The sequence below is a fragment of the Lissotriton vulgaris genome, chromosome 3_1 (assembly GCF_964263255.1).
Source record: "Lissotriton vulgaris chromosome 3_1, aLisVul1.2, whole genome shotgun sequence".
Lineage (NCBI taxonomy): Eukaryota > Metazoa > Chordata > Amphibia > Caudata > Salamandridae > Lissotriton > Lissotriton vulgaris.
In genome coordinates this window covers 1,054,304,436-1,054,324,635 of record NC_141689.1, presented here as the reverse complement: position 1 = coordinate 1,054,324,635, position 20,200 = coordinate 1,054,304,436, and the positions used below count along the sequence as shown (strand labels likewise).

The 20,200-nt window shown below is 45.9% G+C and overlaps 1 protein-coding gene across 2 annotated transcripts in view; it reads right to left on the bottom strand.

Moving 5' to 3' along the window:
• BNC2 (basonuclin zinc finger protein 2) overlaps window positions 1-20,200 on the bottom strand; it is a 1,178,402-nt gene that overhangs the window by 1,048,789 nt on the left and 109,413 nt on the right. For both annotated transcript variants that reach the window (XM_086961473.1, XM_086961472.1), the window contains exon 2: window positions 8,353-8,455. The gene's annotated coding sequence lies outside the window, so the exon portion shown is untranslated. The remainder of the gene's footprint in view (window positions 1-8,352; window positions 8,456-20,200) is intronic.

Sequence of the window (20,200 nt, the reverse complement as noted above, 5' to 3'; positions counted from 1 at the left end):
GAAGTAAATATTGGAGACACCTTTATTTTGGAAGTAAAGAGAGGCAAACGTGTCTGAAAACACAGCAGAACGCACGTTGACCACTTGTACTATTATTAATGCTGATGTTTCCTCTTTTACTGTTGAGCCATTGAAACCTAAGCTTAATTTGGGCCGGTGGTTGCTGGTGGGGTCCAAGAGCACTCATTTTCGGCGACTGGCACTTCTTTTCTTCATTGGACATTTTCCGAGGGCAAGAGAGGGGAAACACACAAAGGGGAAGGAGGTGGAAGGAAAAGACGCAAAAACCGCCACAAAGGGGAAAAGCTGGGACCTGCAGGAGTAAGATAAAGGGGCAGGGAGTGTCTGGTAGTCGATTAAAGAGACATGAGGTGAATTCCAGACTACTCAGCCTTGGTATTTGGCATGCCCATGCAGCCTCTGAGCAGAGCTTTGGGCAACGGCATTTATTCTTCTACAAATTAAGCACTGACTAAAACCACAGATGACAGAGCACCTATCAAGCGAAAACAATGCCACACTTTTGTCTTTTAAAGTGCAGAAAGTTCCCACCTGTCCTAAAGTAACTATAACTCACATTTCCACCATGGACAATGCTTTAATCAATGATGTAGTTACAGATATTGCAGCCATGTTATCAATTATGTCAGAGATCATGTCATGAGTGATGTAATATGTGCATGGCGAGGAGGGTGCGAGTTACAGTTACCTTAGGGTATGAGTTATAGCTACTTTAGATAAATATATAAATGGTGAATTTCAGTGGTTTTGTTACTTTAAAATGGTATGTTTTAACTGACATTTTCACCTAACTACAACATTCCTTTAACCTTTGTTTTTTTCAGTGATATTCTAAGTTTTTTTTTAATGCAAAGTAGGATATTATTACCATAACTATTACATCACTTTAACCATTTTCAGTGAGTTTCTAGTTTTTTTGTTTTTTTTACTTTAAGTAATATTTTATTACTGGGTGTGGGAGCCGGCAATTCATTTTTTAGAGATTGTTTTTGATTGTAACTTTGAATATTGTGTAATTATCCTGGACATTTGGATCTTTAATTGGACATAGGAGGTTGTAGTCAAGTTTTGACTCTCTGAACGCATTTGAGTGTGTGGTGGTAGGGCCGTGGATATCATGGCAGGACCCCAGTTAAAACATAAATGGTAACTGAAATCAATACACATCTGATTTAGTATTTCTTTTTCCAACCTTATTATTTATATTGCAATCATGTTATCCCTGATTATTCATGTTTTGTCTTCAGAGTCAATATTCATGTGACACCACAGCCAGTGAGGTAACTGGAGAATGGAAGGTGGGCTGATGTCACGTCCTGTGAAATCAGAGGTCATGCGATGCCACTTCAGTTTCCCCCGGTGTTTTGGTGATAAGTGTCCATGTCTTGAGAGTGAAGACAAAGTCATGTTTTGAATGTGGATGCTCGATTCACAAAGGGAAAAGAGAAAAATCGTAAATCTGCTCCCAAACACTTACTCCAATGTTTGCAGCAGAATTCTGACTATTTAATGGTTCCACAAAGAATATGATTACTCCTCAAAATGTACCATATAGTTTGCAAGAGGTACTCCAATTTGAAAAATGTATGCATGCAATTTTTTTGCCAGAGCAAAATTCTGTGTTCGCAAATTATACTTTGCCCAGTTTTTGGTTGTTAGCCCTGGCGACCCAACACTATCGATTAAATAAATGCATGTTCTGATTTTGGTGAGGGCATCAGGTGAGCAGGAACATAGGGTTAAAACAGGGTTCATTTAATCTCTGCATCCTGCCCCTTGACCTCAGCATTTCATGAGGTTGTTTCCTAAATCATTATTTTGTACTTTTTCGTTACGGCATATTTTAGCAGAAGTGTACACTTGAATAGTAGCCATATAGACTCAGAAACCAGGGCCCTGAATGTTTTCTTTATACTTTCAGATGCAGGAAATGCAGCTACTTCCTGTTACAGATCCATGTGCTCATCTCCATTACCTTCACCTCCCAACTGAGGGGCATGCATAATGATTAGTAGGTGAGCAAAGTCTTGCACAGATCCCTGGTTAATGGCCTATCAATAGTTCTCAACGTTTCCCGCTCTTCGTACGTCTTCTTCACCTGTGCCTAGTTTTTTTATGAATATTGGAAATATTTCCTTTCAAGTCCTAGTTGGCATTGAAAATAGAAGAGTCGTTTCCTCAGGTGTGAACTATCTGTAGGACGTACAAAATTCCCCGCAGACTTTGGCATTGCGCCATATGGCAGACTTACTATATTCAGTAGTACACCTTGAGAACATAAGAATTCTCCAATGTGCTTTCAGTAAATGAGAATGCAGAATTTATATTTGTTAAGTACTCCATTTCACTTTATTTATTTATAAGGCTCATACATGCCATTACCACAGATTGAAAGTGCACATTATAAATTATTTCAATTAAAACATAAGAACAAAATAAGATAAAAATGAGTACATGTGCAATCAGTCATAAAACCGGGATCAAACTACTTCCCAATTCACAGTCTATCATTATAGCCACAAAAGATAAAGCATCAAAGTGGAGATAATACATTCAAATACTTTTTCAATCGACTTTTAAACAGAATGACAGCAACTATGAGCAACGTAAGTAAAACAAATTGTGAATTGTGCCCAGAGTGGCGTAGCAAAGTGGCACGAGTTTTGGGACGGCAGCCTCCCCCGGCTCTTACCTACCGTCCCGGGTCGGCAATCGCCAGCATGCCCCTTCTTCCCCCGCTCTTCAACTGTAGCTGCAATTGGAGGAATCTCGCCAGCACCATCCCTCCCTCCACCCCCCCTGCTCTTCAATGCAGGCAGCGAAAGGGCTAGCAACCCACTGTGTGCCCATTGCTTAATTTGAGCTGAGGCCACCTGCACTTACTTTTTGGAATCAGCATCTATTGTCCTAATCAGACTTTCACCCAAAAGCAAGAAACACACAATGGGGAAAAAGGAGGAAGATAAACACGGAAACACAGTGATAATCGGAGAAAGCACAGAGGCTATCCACCTATTCCCCGGAAATATGTTTTCTAACAGAAACATGGCTAACCCCTCATAACCACCCTGCTATAAATCTGGCAATTCCCGAAAACTACAAATGTATTCATTTGAACAGAGGTGGAAAGCAGGGAGGTGGTATTGGGATAGTTTTTAAAGATCATCTTAAAGTCCAATGGTTGGCTACCTCCTGCAACAATACTGCGGAAATCGGTATTTTCAGGATCTCCATGTCGCCTACAGCGACCTGGGACGGAGCCCATCTCTATCGCTCTCCTGGACCCAAGCTGAACTTCGTCACTATTTTGACGGAATTCATAGCCACGCAGGCCTTAGCCTCCAGCAACTTCCTTTTGCTGGGGGATTTTAACTTTTATGGAGAAGATATGCTCAATACAGATACCACTCAGCTGACCTCAAGCCTACATGAGATGGGCTTAACACATCTGGTCCGCGGCTCCACCCACAGTGCAGGCCATATGCTGGAAATGATTTTTACTAATATGGAAGATCTAAAATTCCATTCTCATGTCCTTTGATATGGACTGATCATCATATGATTCATTTCTTGAATCCGCAAAACATCGAATGCCCTAAGCAACTGCCTTCCAATCACCTAAATCCAAAAAAGGGAAGACCCTGGCAGAAGTTCACAGTAGAAGCATTTAGGGAGACTTTTTCTCGCTTTAACAGTGACCCAGAAAAGGGTTTGCAGGATACCTCCACCAGGCTGGCTAGTTTCAACTTGGCGATAGTTCAGACCCTGGACGCAGTCATTCCAGAGCGGAAAAAGATACCCTTCACTCGACAAAAATCGGCTGCATGGTATTCAGGGGATTTAAAATTGGATAAATCCTCATGTAAGGCCCTAGAACGCCAATGGAGAAGAACGCAAGACGTTGAGGATAAACAAAGATATAAAGCAGCCTTATCCCGTTACCATCATAAAATTAAAAGGGCCAGATATCCCTTGAAACACAGGAACTGTGTGATTCTTTAGAGACATACTTTCAAAAAAAAATCTCATTAATCTATGATAGTTTCCCTACTAGTAGCCATAAGCACAGTAGAGATATAGAGGAATTGGACACTTTAAGGTTAGTGTCTGGCTGTCATCTTAAGCATTTTGAAACGATCTCATTAGAAGACCTAAAACATCTACTTCAGACAGCAAAATCAGGATCTCCAAGTGATATTTGCCCTCCTTTCACAATGGCTCTCCTCTCCCCATCTGTGCTCTGCCAATCCAGGAAATGTTCAATTCTTCCACTGAAACGGGCTGTATTCCAACAGCTTGGAAGGAAGCTTATGTCCCACCAATCCCAAAAAATTGACAGCGGATCCGCAACTCCTGAGCAACTATAGGCCTATATCCCTGCTACCCTTACTAGGGAAGCTTCTGGAGGCGCACATAAATAAACAACTGAGTAATTACCTAGAGATAAATAACATGCTGGATCCATCGCAGGCAGGTTTTAGACCGGGCTTCAGAACCGAGTCTGCCCTACTTGCGGTCACAGACTCTATCAGACAAACTTTAGATGAAGGGAAATCCACAATTCTCATCCTCCTGGACCTCTCCGCAGCATTCGATACGGTCTCCCATCGTCTGTTGTTGGAGAGGTTGCAGGACTGCGACGTGGAAAATATTGACCTGAAGTGGCTAAATAGCTTTCTGACAGATAGAGGGCAAACTGTTATGATGGGCCCTTATAGGTCCAAAACAATTCGGTTAGACAAGGGTGTACCACAGGGCTCCTGTCTAAGCTCTACTCTCTTTAACGTATATACTGCCCCTTTGGCCAAAATTGTTCGACCATTTGGATTCGAGATTATGACATATGCTGACGACACCCAGTTGATCTTTCCTATCGGCTCAAACCTGAATAAGGAAAGAGCACGTTTTTCGGCTGGTATGTTGGCAATATCAAGCTGGATGAGAGAAAGCTACCTACAGCTCAACCCAGGAAAAAGTCATGATCCTGGGTAGAATAAATAATCTCGACATGGCCGACTGGTGGCCTGAGCAGTTGGGGAAGGCCCCCACACCCTCACCCACAGTGAGGAGTCTGGGAATAAAATTTGATGACAAGCTAACCATGAAGGACAATGAAAGAAACATACCTGGCTCCTGTTACTATAGCCTTCGTCTCCTTCGCAGAATTATCCCATATCTGCCGGTGAATCACCATAGGACAGTGGTCCAGGCAATGGTGGTGAGCCGTCTGGACTACGGTAATGCCTTACTGGCAGAGGTGGGAGAAACTCTGATGGAAATCTTCAAGTTATCCAAAACACAGCGGCCAGGATGGTCCTAAACCATCCCCCAGGAACTCCATCCCTCCCATTGCTCAAAGAGCTTTATTGGCTTCCAGTAAAAAAGAGAGCACTCTTTAAGATATGCTGCCTTACTTTTAAAGCCATTAATGGTGTTGGTCCCGGCTATTTACAAAAGAAACTCAGCATGCAGTCATCTTGCCGCACTCTGAGATCAAATGCTATGGCTTTGTTAAAGATCCCCCGTATCCGACGTACCCGATCGGGGGGCAGAGCCTTCTCTTCTCTTATGTTGCTCCTAAATATTGGAACTCACTACCAGAGCCCCTACGTAAATGTTCCTCCTATATGACTTTTAGGAAACAACTCAAAGCATTTTTATTCTAATTTATTAGCTATTTTATGCCCTGCTCTTTCTCTGCTCTCCTACCTTAGTAGCGCTGAGATGCCCCCGGGTGAGTCAAGCGCTCTATAAGAGCCCATTAACATAACATAATATAACATAACATAAAAAGGAACCTTAAATAGTGAGATAAAGAGCGAGGTAGTTCCTCGTGGTGGATTAACGAGGTTTGAGAGGGAATCAAAACTACACAGCCTTGGTATTCTCCATCCTGGACTTAGATAGCGCCGGTCGTGGGCTTATAAACAAAATTTGGGCACCAACACTTATATTACAAATTAGGCACTGATGAGGCCTGCATGAGGTGAATGACCATCGTTTGAGGCACTTTGAGTATGTGTAACTACCTCAGAGTGGGAAACTTAAGGCATGTACAACTCGCTCCCAGGGTTGGGGTGAATGGAAGGGCAAGGGTCTGGGCCTAGTAGGTAAAGACTCAAATCTGCTCCAAAGTTGGTACCCAGGCCTGTGAAAGCATTACTCCCCCCTCAGCTTACAGATCACTGCAGAACCAATGGTTTTCAGACAACCCACCTGGTAGCTGTAACTACAAACAGTCATATTTTGGTAAGACTTTAATTGCGACAAAACGCCTGCTCAGACAGAAAGCCTCAAAATCTGGCTTTCCGCAGGCGCGGGCAGCGACTGCATAGTTTTATACAAGCTGTGACATATACTTCGCCTTGTGATGTTATCTCATAGTGCCTTGGAACGACGACAAACTCATGTGCACTCAAATCCTAGCCCTCTATTCTGCACTGACTGCTTGCCAACAAAACTTGGAAGGGAGCTCCAGATACCTACTCCACCCTCCTCGTGCCTCAACCACAGCCCAATCACCAACTTCAGAAAAGGCGGCCAAAGCGTTACCACCGTTCATAGAAACTGAGAAAATCCTAAAAACTGAGTTTGCCAACAAGTGGCAGATTTCAGAATGTCATCCAAAGATGGCTGCTGCGGATCAACACTTCCCTTATAGGCCTCACACCGGTTTTACCCGGTCTGTTTGTATTCTCCTGCGTAAACTTTCTCCCTTAAGTAGTGCCTCTTCATACTAAGCCAGAAGCCTAGAGAGTGTTACGAAAACAGCTTGGAGCCTGTCTGCATTCAGCACTTTAATGTCTGTTTACAATGCCTTATTGCTGCCGGGTGGAAACAATATTTTTATAACAAGTTCTTAAGACCAAACCAAACGTTAAAGCATATCCTGCGGTAGGTCTGCTTGCCAATTACTCCAAGTAAGAGTGTAAGGCATATAATTACCCATGACACGGGGACAGGCAATACTTGTTACAATATACACACTTACAACAGACACAACAAAGCCTTCCAGACTGCACGACAGCAGATTTAAACTCACTGAGTTTATGGAAAACGTGGCACTCAAAATATGTCCTGCCATGACCTTTTAAAAGAAAGCTAAGAATTTCTTATTCAGCGATATTAAAACGCTGAGTGAAAAAAGTATCCCAGCAGCTCCAATTCGCACATAAATACCTAAACTTGATTTTATTTGACTTAAAAGCCTCTGATTAGATATGTTGTTTGAATAATGGCACCACTCCGAATCAAAGAGATTCGTACCTAATTTCACTGATAATTACAAGAGGATAAAAAAAGCAAAAGTGGAATGCTATATTAATTCAGTTCTTTAAATATCGTTGCAAACAAGCACACATTTGACTTAATGGTATCCCACCGCAATTTAACACTCCAGTAAACGACCACAACACGCACACAAAACAAGTCTGTAGGCCAACGCTAACTTATACAAAGTCAGCTTTAAATAAAACACCCAGGCACCTATTTTTTGTATCTAATTGTTGTATATTCTAAGAATTTCTAATGAAGCATGAAAGTGGGATCATCATTTTCCAACTCCAACTCACAGTAAAATGCCAAGGATTCCAATTTTCTTGAGTTTAAAAAGGCATATCTCAAAGTTCTACTGAAATTAATTTGCTTCACTTTAAAACACAGATGAAAGTACAAAACAACTAAAATATCTCCTCCCAGCTGTACATCCAACGGTCCATTCGTTGGTAGAACAATGTTCATGGAAAGAAGGCTTAAAATGGAAAAAGAAAACAGTAATTTAGAATGCTGAAACGTTCCCTTACGTTTAAAAACCAGAACATCGCCCAGCTCGTGCATTATGTTTTTAGCTTGTCATCGGATAGATTACTGCACGAAAAAAAGTTGCAAAATTATAACCTTCAAAGAGACAGTGGGACATGCTATTATGATTTTAAAAAACACACTGCTCTAAATGCTGGCATTCTGGCCACAGTGTAATGAACTTCAGAACCTTTGTAATATCTTTTGACAGGTAACATGAACAGATGAAGACCCAATGGACATAAAACGTGCCAGCTATATTTAGACTTGCAAATAAATATTTTAAAATCATTAAAAAACATGCTGTCTATTTTTTTTTTGCATACTGTAGAGCAGTCTCTTTGTGAGGGGATGTTTGTACCAGTGTGTGTAACATAATGGCCGTTTCTTCTTCACTTTTCACATCACTGGCATGTGGTAAGAAGATTTCTTCCAAACATCCAGAATAAAAGGACATTGTGATTCTTGGTTCACGATTAGGCAATGTGGAAAATCTCAAAACACAATATAAAAACAGGAGATTTTCCTTACCTTTCCAGCCTCTAAGATCATCTGCGGATTCCTCCACTCTGCAGTTCAGACCTGACCCTCCAACCAAGGTCTCTTCTGTCCAGAACCCTTTTGAAGCTGATTTCTAGAGAAAAATGAAAATTGGAAACAATTCTATCATATTTATTAATACACATCTGATATTACATTCTTGATATAGGATTAAAATTGCAGGGCTAAGCCCCCTATCACCACAATTGGGCCATAACACACATATTCTAAAGAGAATACATATTGGGCCCGATGTAGGTGGACAAATACCGGTTGGTAACGTCCGAAATTACCGAATTTCGGCCGTTACCGACCGATATTGGGCTTTCTAGATGTAGGTGGCATTTTTTAAGGATTCGGTATTTTACCGAATCGGTAATTTAAGGAATCGGGAAAATACCGAATTCTTAAATACCGATTCTGTAAATTACTGAATCCTGATATGTAGGGAGCACTCAAATGAGTGATTTTCCCATCTTAGGATTCGTTATTTACCACCAACTACAAGTTGGTGGTAAATAATGAAAACCTCTGAAAAAGCATTTTTTTTGCTTTTCCAACAGTGACATGTTGCAGACATACATGCCCTTAGGGCATGTATGTCTGCAAAATGTGCACCCATACACAATTGAGGGGTGCAACAGGGTGTCAAAGTGACACCCTGCCACCCTTCAATGTTTCCCAATTTTACCGAATCAATATTTACCAATTCGGTAATTGACATTCATTCCTATGGGCCTCCAGGCCCATAGGAATGAATGGCAATTACCGAATCGGTAAATACCGATTCGGTAATTACCGAAACTTACCGATTCGGTAATTTTTTACCTACATCCCAATTGCCTGTTCTTAAATACCGAATCGGTATGATTCAGTATTTAAGAATCAGTAATCTGGGATTACCTACATCGGGCCCATTGTGTTGTACAGTACTCATGGAAAGCAAATTGTTGATGCATTTTTGTTTGAACTGGGATTTCTGGTTGGCTAAGGCTTGCTCCAAAGCCAGGCAGAAACCACCACTCTAGTCAGGGCAAGGAAGTTACATCCTAAAGATAACCCCTGCTCAACCCCTTGGTAGCTTGGCACGAGCAGTCAGGCTTATCCTGGAAGTAATGTGTAAAGCATTTGCGCAAGCACACAGCAACAACATCCCAGGCACACTACAAAAGGAACTCCACACAAGGTTATATAAAAATCGCTTTTGTATTCTCATAACACATCAGATAGTAAACACATAACATACACTGTGCCAACTGGCACAGCAATATTCACAAGGGATTATTTACACAGGACAGGACCACGTGCGCCACTGTCAGGATCAACACTTACCAGAAATTGGTACAAGTAAAAATAGATCATAAACCTACGACCAGTAGCCACTGGTAATCACTGTACTCCACCTCAACCTGTAACATAACTTACATTATGCCCAGTCACATCAGGCGCAAATTACATTCTGCGCCAACCTCACCAGCATAAACACAATATGCAATCTCTCACTAGTCTAAACACCTTAGACCCTACCTCCTAAGTATAACTCACATTAGGGGCGTAAATCACAGAGTGAAACATAATCTCACTAGCACAACCCTGCATAGGTAAAACAACCTCCTAGACCTAAACCATCTCTAGAGGTATCAAAGCACAGGGTGCGTTAAACATACTAAATGCATTACATTTCCAAGCACCACATTTAGATCACATCAATCACATTAGGGCCTTGCACCCTATCCATATACCAGCCCCCCTGGCCAACTGGCCATCCAAATGCCCTATGTCCAGAATGTCAGGGCTCGCTGCCAAGCAGCGCCAGGCAGGGGTGTGCCATCTGCACCAACCTAAATGTTGCAGCTGCCCACTACTTGCTGGGCAGCTGAGAACAATGAGCTGAGGCCTAAACGCTGCAGCTGGTCCCCTCTGGCGCTAAGGGTAGGAGACAATCATTCCAGCAGCAGTGGAGCGGCCCGCTCTCCCGGCGGGACTGCTCGATCTCGGGCACGGTCACTGTCACTGTGCCTTCCCCAGCACACGGAGCCCCACTCAACGGTTTCCGCAGGCAGCGGGGACTCTGTCTCCTTTCCCCGGTCTGCCAGGGTTCCCAACTGCTCACGGGATTCCTGCTCCAACTCCGGACGGGGGCGCCTCTATGCTCCACTCTCTGCACGGTCCAGTGCGGGGTAGGCTTTCGCATGGATTCTTACTTGAGATGCATACCCAGGAGCTCCCATCGACCCAAGGAAGCCCCACACCGGCACTTTGCAGATTCCCGACCTTCGGCGGCACCACCTCCGCTTCTATCCAGCGGCCCCGCCCACACCCAGGCGGGCCGCGGACGGCGGCGGCCATCGGGGCGGCAAATGAGGGGTAGGCTCCTTCGGGATTTAAACACACAAAGCAGGGTGGGCTCCTGTGGAATCACTGGCACAATAAACGGGGTGGGCACCCGTAATTAAATCCAAATAGGCGGGGTGGCACCCGCAATCACGGCATGACAGGGGAATCCCTACGCTGGGGATTCCCTCCAGACGTGAGGCAGCTCGGCGCTGTGAAGCCCGCGCTATCCTTCAGCCGGGCCAGATTTAGGGAAAAATAAAGTGCTCCCAGGGCGCTGGGCAGGTAAAAGATCTAATGAAAAGGGGGGGGGCAATGTAGGGCCCAGGGGCCAGCACACAGGCCACTCCAGCAAGGAGGCAGCTCCCATGGCGGCCCCTCCTGGGCCCCACCAGCAGCTGGCCCCCCTCTGTTAGGATTTCAAAAGAAAGTCCATCAGGCATCCAGGGGCTGGGCAGGGCCCAGGGAGGCAAGCCCTCCCCTGGGCCTCAGCCACAGCACGCCCCTGGCAGATTCAAGTAGGAACAAAAACATTTTCATGGGGTCACAGCCACTCTTTTATACACCATTTCTTTTGTTTCCTAAGGTGCAGGCAAGGAGCGAACCAGATGCAACTGGTTCCTGAGCACTTTGTTTTGCTCAGCCCCTCTGCCTATTCACAGGATGGGTCAGGGACATCAGACACACCACAGGGGGTGGAGACAGTATTGTGGAGGGAAGGCCCAGCCCTATTCAGGTCCCAGGTGCACTCCTCCCTCCCATCAACATGCAGATCTCTCCATTCACCACCGGGGCACACCCATCCTGACTCCTGGAGCCAGGCACACCAGCCAGCTCCAGCCAATCACAAGCCGGACAGTCAATTCACATTCACTGCACAGACATGCCAACTTCTAGAAGTGGCACTTCCACACTAGACATAATAAATCTGCGCACATCATCGCGCAGCATGTAATCACACGAGTTCACACATACCAAACTCGACCCTGCACTCCCCACACATCAGGAACTACCATGGTCACACATATTCCCCATGCATTCCTATGGGAGGGCAGGCCACTCTCACCACACATACACAGAGAGCGCACACACTTTACACTGGACCACAGTGAAAAAGTGCGCAGAGGCCTAAAATCACCAACACCAGGTTACAGAAACAGGTTAGGTAAATGCAAAAAAGTTTCGGGGTAAACCTGCCAAAAGGGCCAATTCCAACAATTTTGATTACCGAAAATGTATTATATTGTGTGCCTGTATACTGCACAGAGGTAAAAGCTTTGTGGCATCTGTCTTGCTGTTCACTTCATGCTTTTTAGTGTGCCACCTAAGTTTGATGCTTATTAAAAGGATAAACTAGAGAGAAAATCATAGGTTGAGCAGAACTCCATGATGGCCTGTTTTTGCCAAGTTTCACATGATTTTGAACTTCTAATGTATTTGGAAGGTTTATCCAACATTGCTACGCTCTCTGTGTCTCTAAGGTGGGGGCCATTTTACTAGCCTGGTTGTGTTGATAGTATCACAGTTCTGAATGCTCCCCACTCTGCCCAGTTGACTAGTCACTGCAGACGTCTGAATGACACTCCATGTCCACAGAAGAGAAGTTTGAAATTGTGAGGTCACCAGAACCCACCCACCACCATCCACCAGTGAAAGCGGAAAAGGAAGAGAAAACTTCAAAATGTATTCTACTCAAAGTTCAAAATCAAGTGAAAGTTTCTATTAGAAAGCACCCATATTACCCCGATCCCAAAACAAAACATGATGCAAAAAGATGATATAGACATTAAGGGGGTCATTAGGATGACGGGCGGACCTATCGTGAAATGGGACCGCCCGCCATAAGGGGCGGGGGTCCCGTGGGGCCATTAGGATGCGCCCGTCACAGTGGCGGGCGCATCCTGCATTCCTGACATTGTGGCGGGCGGTGCACTCAGCACCGCCCGCCACAATGCCAGGAAGGCATGTCGTGCACTTCCATGCACAACATGGCATGCACCGCGTGGTGCCTGCCATGTTGTGCAAGGAACTGCAGGGTGGTACCATAGGTACCCCCATGTGCACCCCCCACACCCTAGAGTCCCTGGGGGCCCGCAACGGGCCCCCACAAGCAATTTCCGCATGCCATCCCGTGGCGGCAATGCCACCACGGAAAGGCATGTTTCCACCCCCATAGTAATATGCTGGCGTTGTCTAACAGACACCGCCACCATATTAAACTTTTTTCCACCTGGTTGACTTGTTGACCGGGTGAAGTAGTGTGGCTCACTGGTTAGAGGCGGCAGACCCGAGAGCAGAGGACGGCCCGGGACCAGGGTTCGATTCCCAGTGCGGCAGGTTTCTGGACCAGGGTCAGCGGACTCGATAATTCTCTCGCCTCGGTGCCCACTCTGATCAGCGATCACACTCGGCAACTCTGGGCATCAGCTTGCCTCATCTTCACTAACGGCCCCACCAGACCGCCGGGGATGCCTGGTCTCACCCTGGAGATACCCATTAAGGGACCATCTCTCAGGGAAGCCAGGAAGGGTTTCGCAGCGGTCGAAGCGCCTTGGGACCCTACGGGTAAGTAGTGCGCTATATAAATGCCAATACATTTACATTTACATTTACAGGTCATTGTGTCAGCTATCCTTATGTAGAGCCTAGGAATGCTAATACATTTTCTATAAAAACCCCTCAATTAAGAATAATTGCATTTCAGAGGACAGCCGATTAAAGGTCCATTCCCTGATATGCGTTCCCATGACCTATGTGGGTGGGGAGTGACTAGTTTCCTGAAGGCAATAAGTCTACCTTCCATCAAGCATGTGAGTGATGGGAAAACAACATATAAACCTCCTGTTTGTGAGTAGGGCCTCTTGCGTCTACTGCAGCAAAACACCCAGGTGCAGTGTGCCTAGGTTATAAAAAAACGTTCATGAGTGATATACAATAAATCAGTCTGATGGTGGTGAGGCCATGTTTACATAATTTAACGGGAACAAGGAAGGGATCAAAAATGAAAGACATTTATCCAAACCATAATGTCCGGTTGTCTTGTCTTACTGTTTTATATATGCCACTTTTGGAGATTAATGTGGTATAAAAAATGGGTTGCCTCTTCCATATTAACTACCGAAAAGTGAACTTACAGCATGACCATGAAAGACCTTTCTGTTAAGTTTATTCAGGATCATGAGTGTAGCTTCAGGTGGGTGTTTGGGGCAGTGATACCCCCCAAATAAATTCCGCTTAGTTGGGTCTGCTGTGTCTGTGTTGGTTTTTCTCGTTCTCATTTTACTAAGACACAGTTTTATCTTGCTGATTTTCTTGGATCATGTCTTAAAGGTTGATAATGACTGGCTTACAAAGAAAGTAGTGAATCTGCACCCCCTGTAAACACTCCTACACTTTTTTGGAATTAACAAACAGTCTCAGATTTATAGATATACTACTGGCAATGGCATGTGTCATTTTGGTTGTGTGGCAGAGTTGCATTTGACTATTTCCAAAATTTCATATTGTACAAACAGTACATTCCCTAATTGGGAACGGTTGATTTGCAGGTGTACTTTTTTTTTCTTCACAGTGAAAAATGTTTTCTACATTTAGAAACCCCGTCTACTACACCCCACAAAAGCTTGGAGTGTGCCATCTTCCTTCCCGTTCTGAAAGGAGATTTACTCCTGCACTTTGCTAGAGCAAATTGCAGACAATTCCCAAAATGAGAAAAGGTCATACAGGGATTTGAGAATGTCCACAACCTCATAATTTGAGGAGCATTCACAAACTCAAGGCAGATCTTGGTTATTCCTCCCACTCCTTTCCCAGGTTACTCAAAGTCAAAAGTGTTCCAGCGCCCAAAGCGTTATGTGGCAGAACAAGTTCTCCTGTGGCATTCAAGCCTTACAATCAGCCTTACCCGCTCCTGCAAGGATTGCCCGACTGGAGTATCCGGAAGCATTCACAGACTGTGCCGCGTACATCTGTGGTGGCTACTGTAGGCGAGTAGCACTCATGGCTTAACCGGCACAGCAGCTGGGCAACCATGGAGCTTCCTCCAGTGAGACAATAAGTTCCTCCGATCCTTCCCAGAGGTTGGGTGCTTAATTGCTCTAGTTCCAATTCTCAGTTGGATGCTACGGCCCGCACGGGGCACCACGGCGGACTCTTCTCTCGATGGCGACTGGAACTCGGAACCAGTACTTGTCCTTTTTGGTGGCCAACCTTACTCGCCAACCTTACTCTGCACATGGGCAATAACCCGATTGGCTAAACAGTAACTTTCTTTTCACTGCAGCCAGTTTGTCGACTTCACTCTGCTTACGGGCTACTGTTCGATCGGCTTGCAGTAGTCTTCACGACAGCCTCGTCAGGCATACAAGGTTACTGACTTCACTGCGCACATGAGCGACCACACCCAACGGTAATGACAGCGATAGCAACCATGGCTAATTTCACAACCGTCTCCCTGGGCATACTGGGTCGACAACTTCAACCTTCACATGGGCGGCAACCGAATCAGTGAAGCAGCCACTATTTAGACAAAATATTGAAAATGTAATGTAGACCTAAAAAAATATTGAGATGAAAATACCGTCATACAGATATGTCGTCAGCAAGAATATTGTCGTCAAGAATATCGATTTTAAGGTATTATCGATGTTAAAAATATAGAAAGTGTTAATATCGATTAAAAATAGATCTATGTTGTTAATATCAATGTTAAAAATAATGTTGTTAATAATATTGTTTTTCAATTCTTTTTATGTAATTTATTGTATATTTTAATTGTATATGTTATAAATTCTTTGTATTAATATTGTTAGGTTTTGAAATATAGTTTGTACATTTTATTAGTTTTTAAATGTAATGTAATACGTTTTTCTAATTTTTAGTACCATAGTGTGTTGTTGGGTTTATAAGGGTAGATGGTGGGAAGTAAATTAATTATAAAGCAATATTTCCTTAACTATTATGAATTTGGTATATTTCTAATTATTTATGTTAATAGTTCTAATTATTTATGTTAATAGTTATTATTAATTTTTTTTAATTTAAGTTTTAGGTGCGGGTTGTGGGTTTTGTAGGGGTATAGGGGGGAAGTAAATTATTTATAGTGGTGGTGTGGTTAGATGGCTGTCGGTTGAGACGTGCTTTTGTGTCTCTCCTACTCTGCCGAAATTAGCTCCAATAAAGCTGCCTTCCCACTAAAGCCTGATGGTGGGGTTGCTTGTGGAGGCAACCCCTGAGCCTGCAGCAATATTGAGGGTTGTTTTCAAGAGTCGCTGAACGACCTAAAGGCTAACGGACGAAGAGAGAACCCGAACCGGGAGTGGCGAAGGCCGTAACTGTCATCCGGAGTGGGAGCCTGAGGTATATCGGAAGTGAGCTCTGACAATTGCTGGGTGCCATTGCAATGCTTTGGGAGATCCGAGCTCCCTGGTGAAATCCACCACCATCCAAAGAAGCATCATGGCGTCCATACTGCAGCCACTGCAGAAAAAGCAGGCTGAGGTCCAAAGCGGACGTGGGCGGCCCAGCTGTGAGATAGCGGTCCAGTGTAGCAAGTCAGCGAGACCGGGGGGCGGGGCCTGAAGCCTACATCGACCCCAGGTGATAGCAAGCTGACGACCGGGCCCAAATCGCTGGTCCCCAGCGGTGAGTCCGAGAGGCGCAAAGGGTTGGCGTAAACACGGAAGGAAGAAACACCTGGGGCCTAGACGAGGGTCGGGAATAACTTCAGTGGGGAGCACAGGATGCGGCAGGGTGTCATTGTGGCGCTCTGAGTGATCCGCGTTCCCTGGGGAAATTAGCCGCCTACTGAGACGCATTCCTGGCCTCCATGCTGTGGAACTAACGGAGTAGGTGGGCGTGCGGCTGGGACTCGAGGCTGATGTGGGGGGCCTGGCGGGATGCACGGAGAAATAGCGGTCCAGCATTTCAGGTTAACATGACGGTTGGGCCTTGAGCCTACATCGACCCCAGGAGAGAACACGCACATGGCCGGGCTCCCTGCCGCGGGTACCATGTGGTGAGTGCGGGACGTGCAAAGGGCTGGCGTAAGCACGGAAAGAAGAAACGCCTGGGGCCTAGGTGAGGGTCACGCCTAAGACGCTGCAATAGTGAATAAGGGAGGTGTGGGATAGCCTAGACCCACAAATACCCAACGCTGAGTGCATGGCAAAACAGAGGGCCCCTACTAATTGCTGAGTTCTGCTCTGTCTTAGCGGGAGAGCGCCTGGCTGTGTCCCGAATGTGCTGCAGGAGCTCTGGAGGACTGACGGACCTGCACAGCGAGGGACAACCCTGATATAGAGAGGATACTATAGCGGAGAAAAGCACGGGGGAATTGAAGACCTGCCTGTAACCAGTGCCCCCGGTTCCGGGCATCTGAAGCACTATCTGCCAGAGACCTGGAACGTACCAATCATCACAAGTCCGCACAACCCAGCTTTCACTCTATGGCCACAAGTAACAGACTCGCTCACTCAGGAATATTTGCAGGTGTCAGGGGGCCTGAACTTTGGGAAATCAGTACTCCCTAGCACTGAAGAACGAAGACATTTCTGGGGCTCACCTCCAGACAGGCCCTTTGCTGCGCACCTGCCACAGCTGCGCCGACACTCCAGTGGGCATTCCCCCTACTTATACTCAGCATGTGGCCGACAGAATGACGATGGCCCGAGCCAAGAAAGAACAATCAGTCAAAGTCCTGCTGATGAAGCAGACCTTGAAGGGGACTTCTCGAGATGGAGAGCCCCACCAAGAGGGAACGCAGGAGGCAGACGCCCCCACCACGAAGGCCTTTATGACAACACTGTTTTCCTCGCTGAGGGAAGATCTAGAGAAACTAGAGGGGCAACTGTCGGCGGACTTAAAGGAAGTGAGACAAGACCTAGAAGGAATGGGAGACGAGTCGCACACCTAGAAGAGCATGCAAATGGGAGGGACGAGGAAATCGAAAGGATGCAGCAAGAAATCATCAGACTGAAAGATCAGCATATAAAGCTGCAGGCCCTAGTAGAAGACCTTGAAAACCGCTCTCGCTGCAACAAAGTTCGCATCGTGGAGTTCCAACGTACGCAGAGGGCGATGATATCCGGGCCTATGCCCTAGTTTTTTTCCGGCAGCTCCTGGGCAACAACTATCACCCTGTTCTCGAGATTGATCGCGTGAATCTCACTGGGAACCAAAGGGAGAGCAAGGGCCCACCGTCAGACATTTTGGTGTGCGTACATGACTTCCAAATCAAAGAACTGATCTTACACCGAGCGAGGGAGGCGCACCCGGTGCAGTTCCAGGGGCACATGCTGACACTCTTTCAGGACCTGTCTGCAACAACGCTCTATAAAAGGAGGAAATTCCGATTGGCCACAAATCACCTCAGAAAAAGGGATTGCATATTCATGGGGGCACCCTTTCCGAATCATCTTCCGATATGAGGGCCAGATGAGACAACTTCGCTCACTTAAGGAAGCGCATGATTTACTGGGGCTGCCAGCACTCAATAGCCAAGATGACAAAGGAATTCTCCCGGACAACACCAGAATCAGATACCCTAGATTGCAAACTGTGGGAAAGATCTCTACCAACCTCAAACCAGACCGAGATACCATAGCGAAGGAGAGAGAAGCAGTTACCCACTCCCTCGCTGGGGAGCCGGTGCAGGCGGCCCTCACCTGAACATAGCTGGTACAATGCATGGGGAGCGCACTCAGGGCGGAGCCGGGGAGGCCCCATGGCCTCCTGCCTACATACAGGGAGATTTTGGGTGACCCTGCCAGGACAAAAACTTCCCCAGAACGCCCAGTGAGCTGCTGGCTGACGTGCCCATCGAGCTGTTAAATCTTAATGAACTGTTGCAATTTTTGCCTCACTTTTTAGTTTGCATAGTTAATCGTGAGTTGTTTGGGTTCTTTTTGGGGAGGAGGGGCCTTTCCTGCACAAACAGTCGATGGGCATGCTCTACTATGCCTGACTCATCCCCTACCAATCGCCAGAATCAGCGTGGTAGCAAAACCACATCACAATGGTTTATCACCAGCACTCACTCCTGGCCTAGCCAACACTGCACTCACTCCTGGCCTAGCCAAAGCTATAGCTCCTATTTCTACCCAAAGGTATCATAGGTAGGGATCTGAAAATCATTAGCCTTAATCTCAGGGGCTTTAACAACCCGGTGAAGCGTGCGGTGCTCCTCTCCCTTTTTTAGAATTCAGAGGGAGATATATGCCTCCTTCAGGAAACACACCTGCTAGTCAGAGATACAGCATGTATGCGGTCCTGGCGCTTCCCCCGTCAATTCTGGTCCTCAGGCCCTTCCAAGACAAATTGAGTTGCCATACGTCTAGGAGCAAGATTCAAGGGCAAGGTAATTGTAACCTCACTAGAGGTGAAGGGCCGCATGTTGGTGATTAGAGTGCAATGGGGGTCCTCCTATTTTACACTCGCCACTATATACGCTCCAAACACTCACCAAGACTTCTTTATCATAAAGGCACTCTCTGATATTCTCTCTTCGCCCGACTCCGCAATCCTGGTGTGTGGGACTTCAACCTGGTAATGGACTCCGACCTAGATAGATCAGGGGTGCCCTTCGGGGAGACTGCAGCATTCTTGGCGGAAAGTAAATGCTGGCTAGCTGATAATGGTCTATGTGATGCATGGAGACACTAACACCCAGACACTCGTGACTTCTCCTATTAGTCGGCGGCGCATAAAACGTATGCGCAATTTGATCTCGTCCTCGCCTCCACCGAGCTTTTGCCCCATCTGAAAGATACCACCATTGAGCCGAGAACAATCTCGGACCATGCGATTATCACGGCCATGATACAAGTGGCCTCGGACAGCTCAGTTCCTTTTCGATGGCGTTTGAGAGAGGGCCTTCTTCAGTAACTAAAGATCCTTGGGGGGATGTGCGCGAAATTGGTAGACTACCTACAAATAAATGACGGCGTGGATCCGCCATAGCTGCAGTGGTGTGGGAGGCTCTGAAACAGTAATGAGAGAAGCAAATTCATTGTGGATTCAGCAGCTGAGAATCGCGAGCGTCGCGATAAGTGCCACAGTATGGAACAGGAGGTTGCGGTATTAGAGTTCATCCATAAGAAGGCCAGAGACCCCAGAGTTTGGAGGCAATTAGAGTGGAAGAGGCTCCTTCTCAAGGCTCCTTCTTAGGAGTCTGGATCTGTATAGAGCTTAATATGCTCTTCTCAGGCTGCGGCACAAATTTTATTTAAGCAGTGATTGGTGTGGCAGACTGTTAGGGCAGAGGCTCAGGGCTAGAAAAATAGCGAATGCCATCACTTTGATAAAGCGACATCATGGAGAGGCGGTGCACTCAGATGCACAGATTGTGGAGACATTCAGGACATTTTACCAAACACTATATTCTGACGCAAACCCTCCTAATCAACAGTTCCATACGTACCTCCAAGACTCCCCGGTGACCGCCTCCCCGAAGCGGCTGCAGCACAGCTTGACCACCCAATACAAATAAAAGAAGTTATTTCCTCCA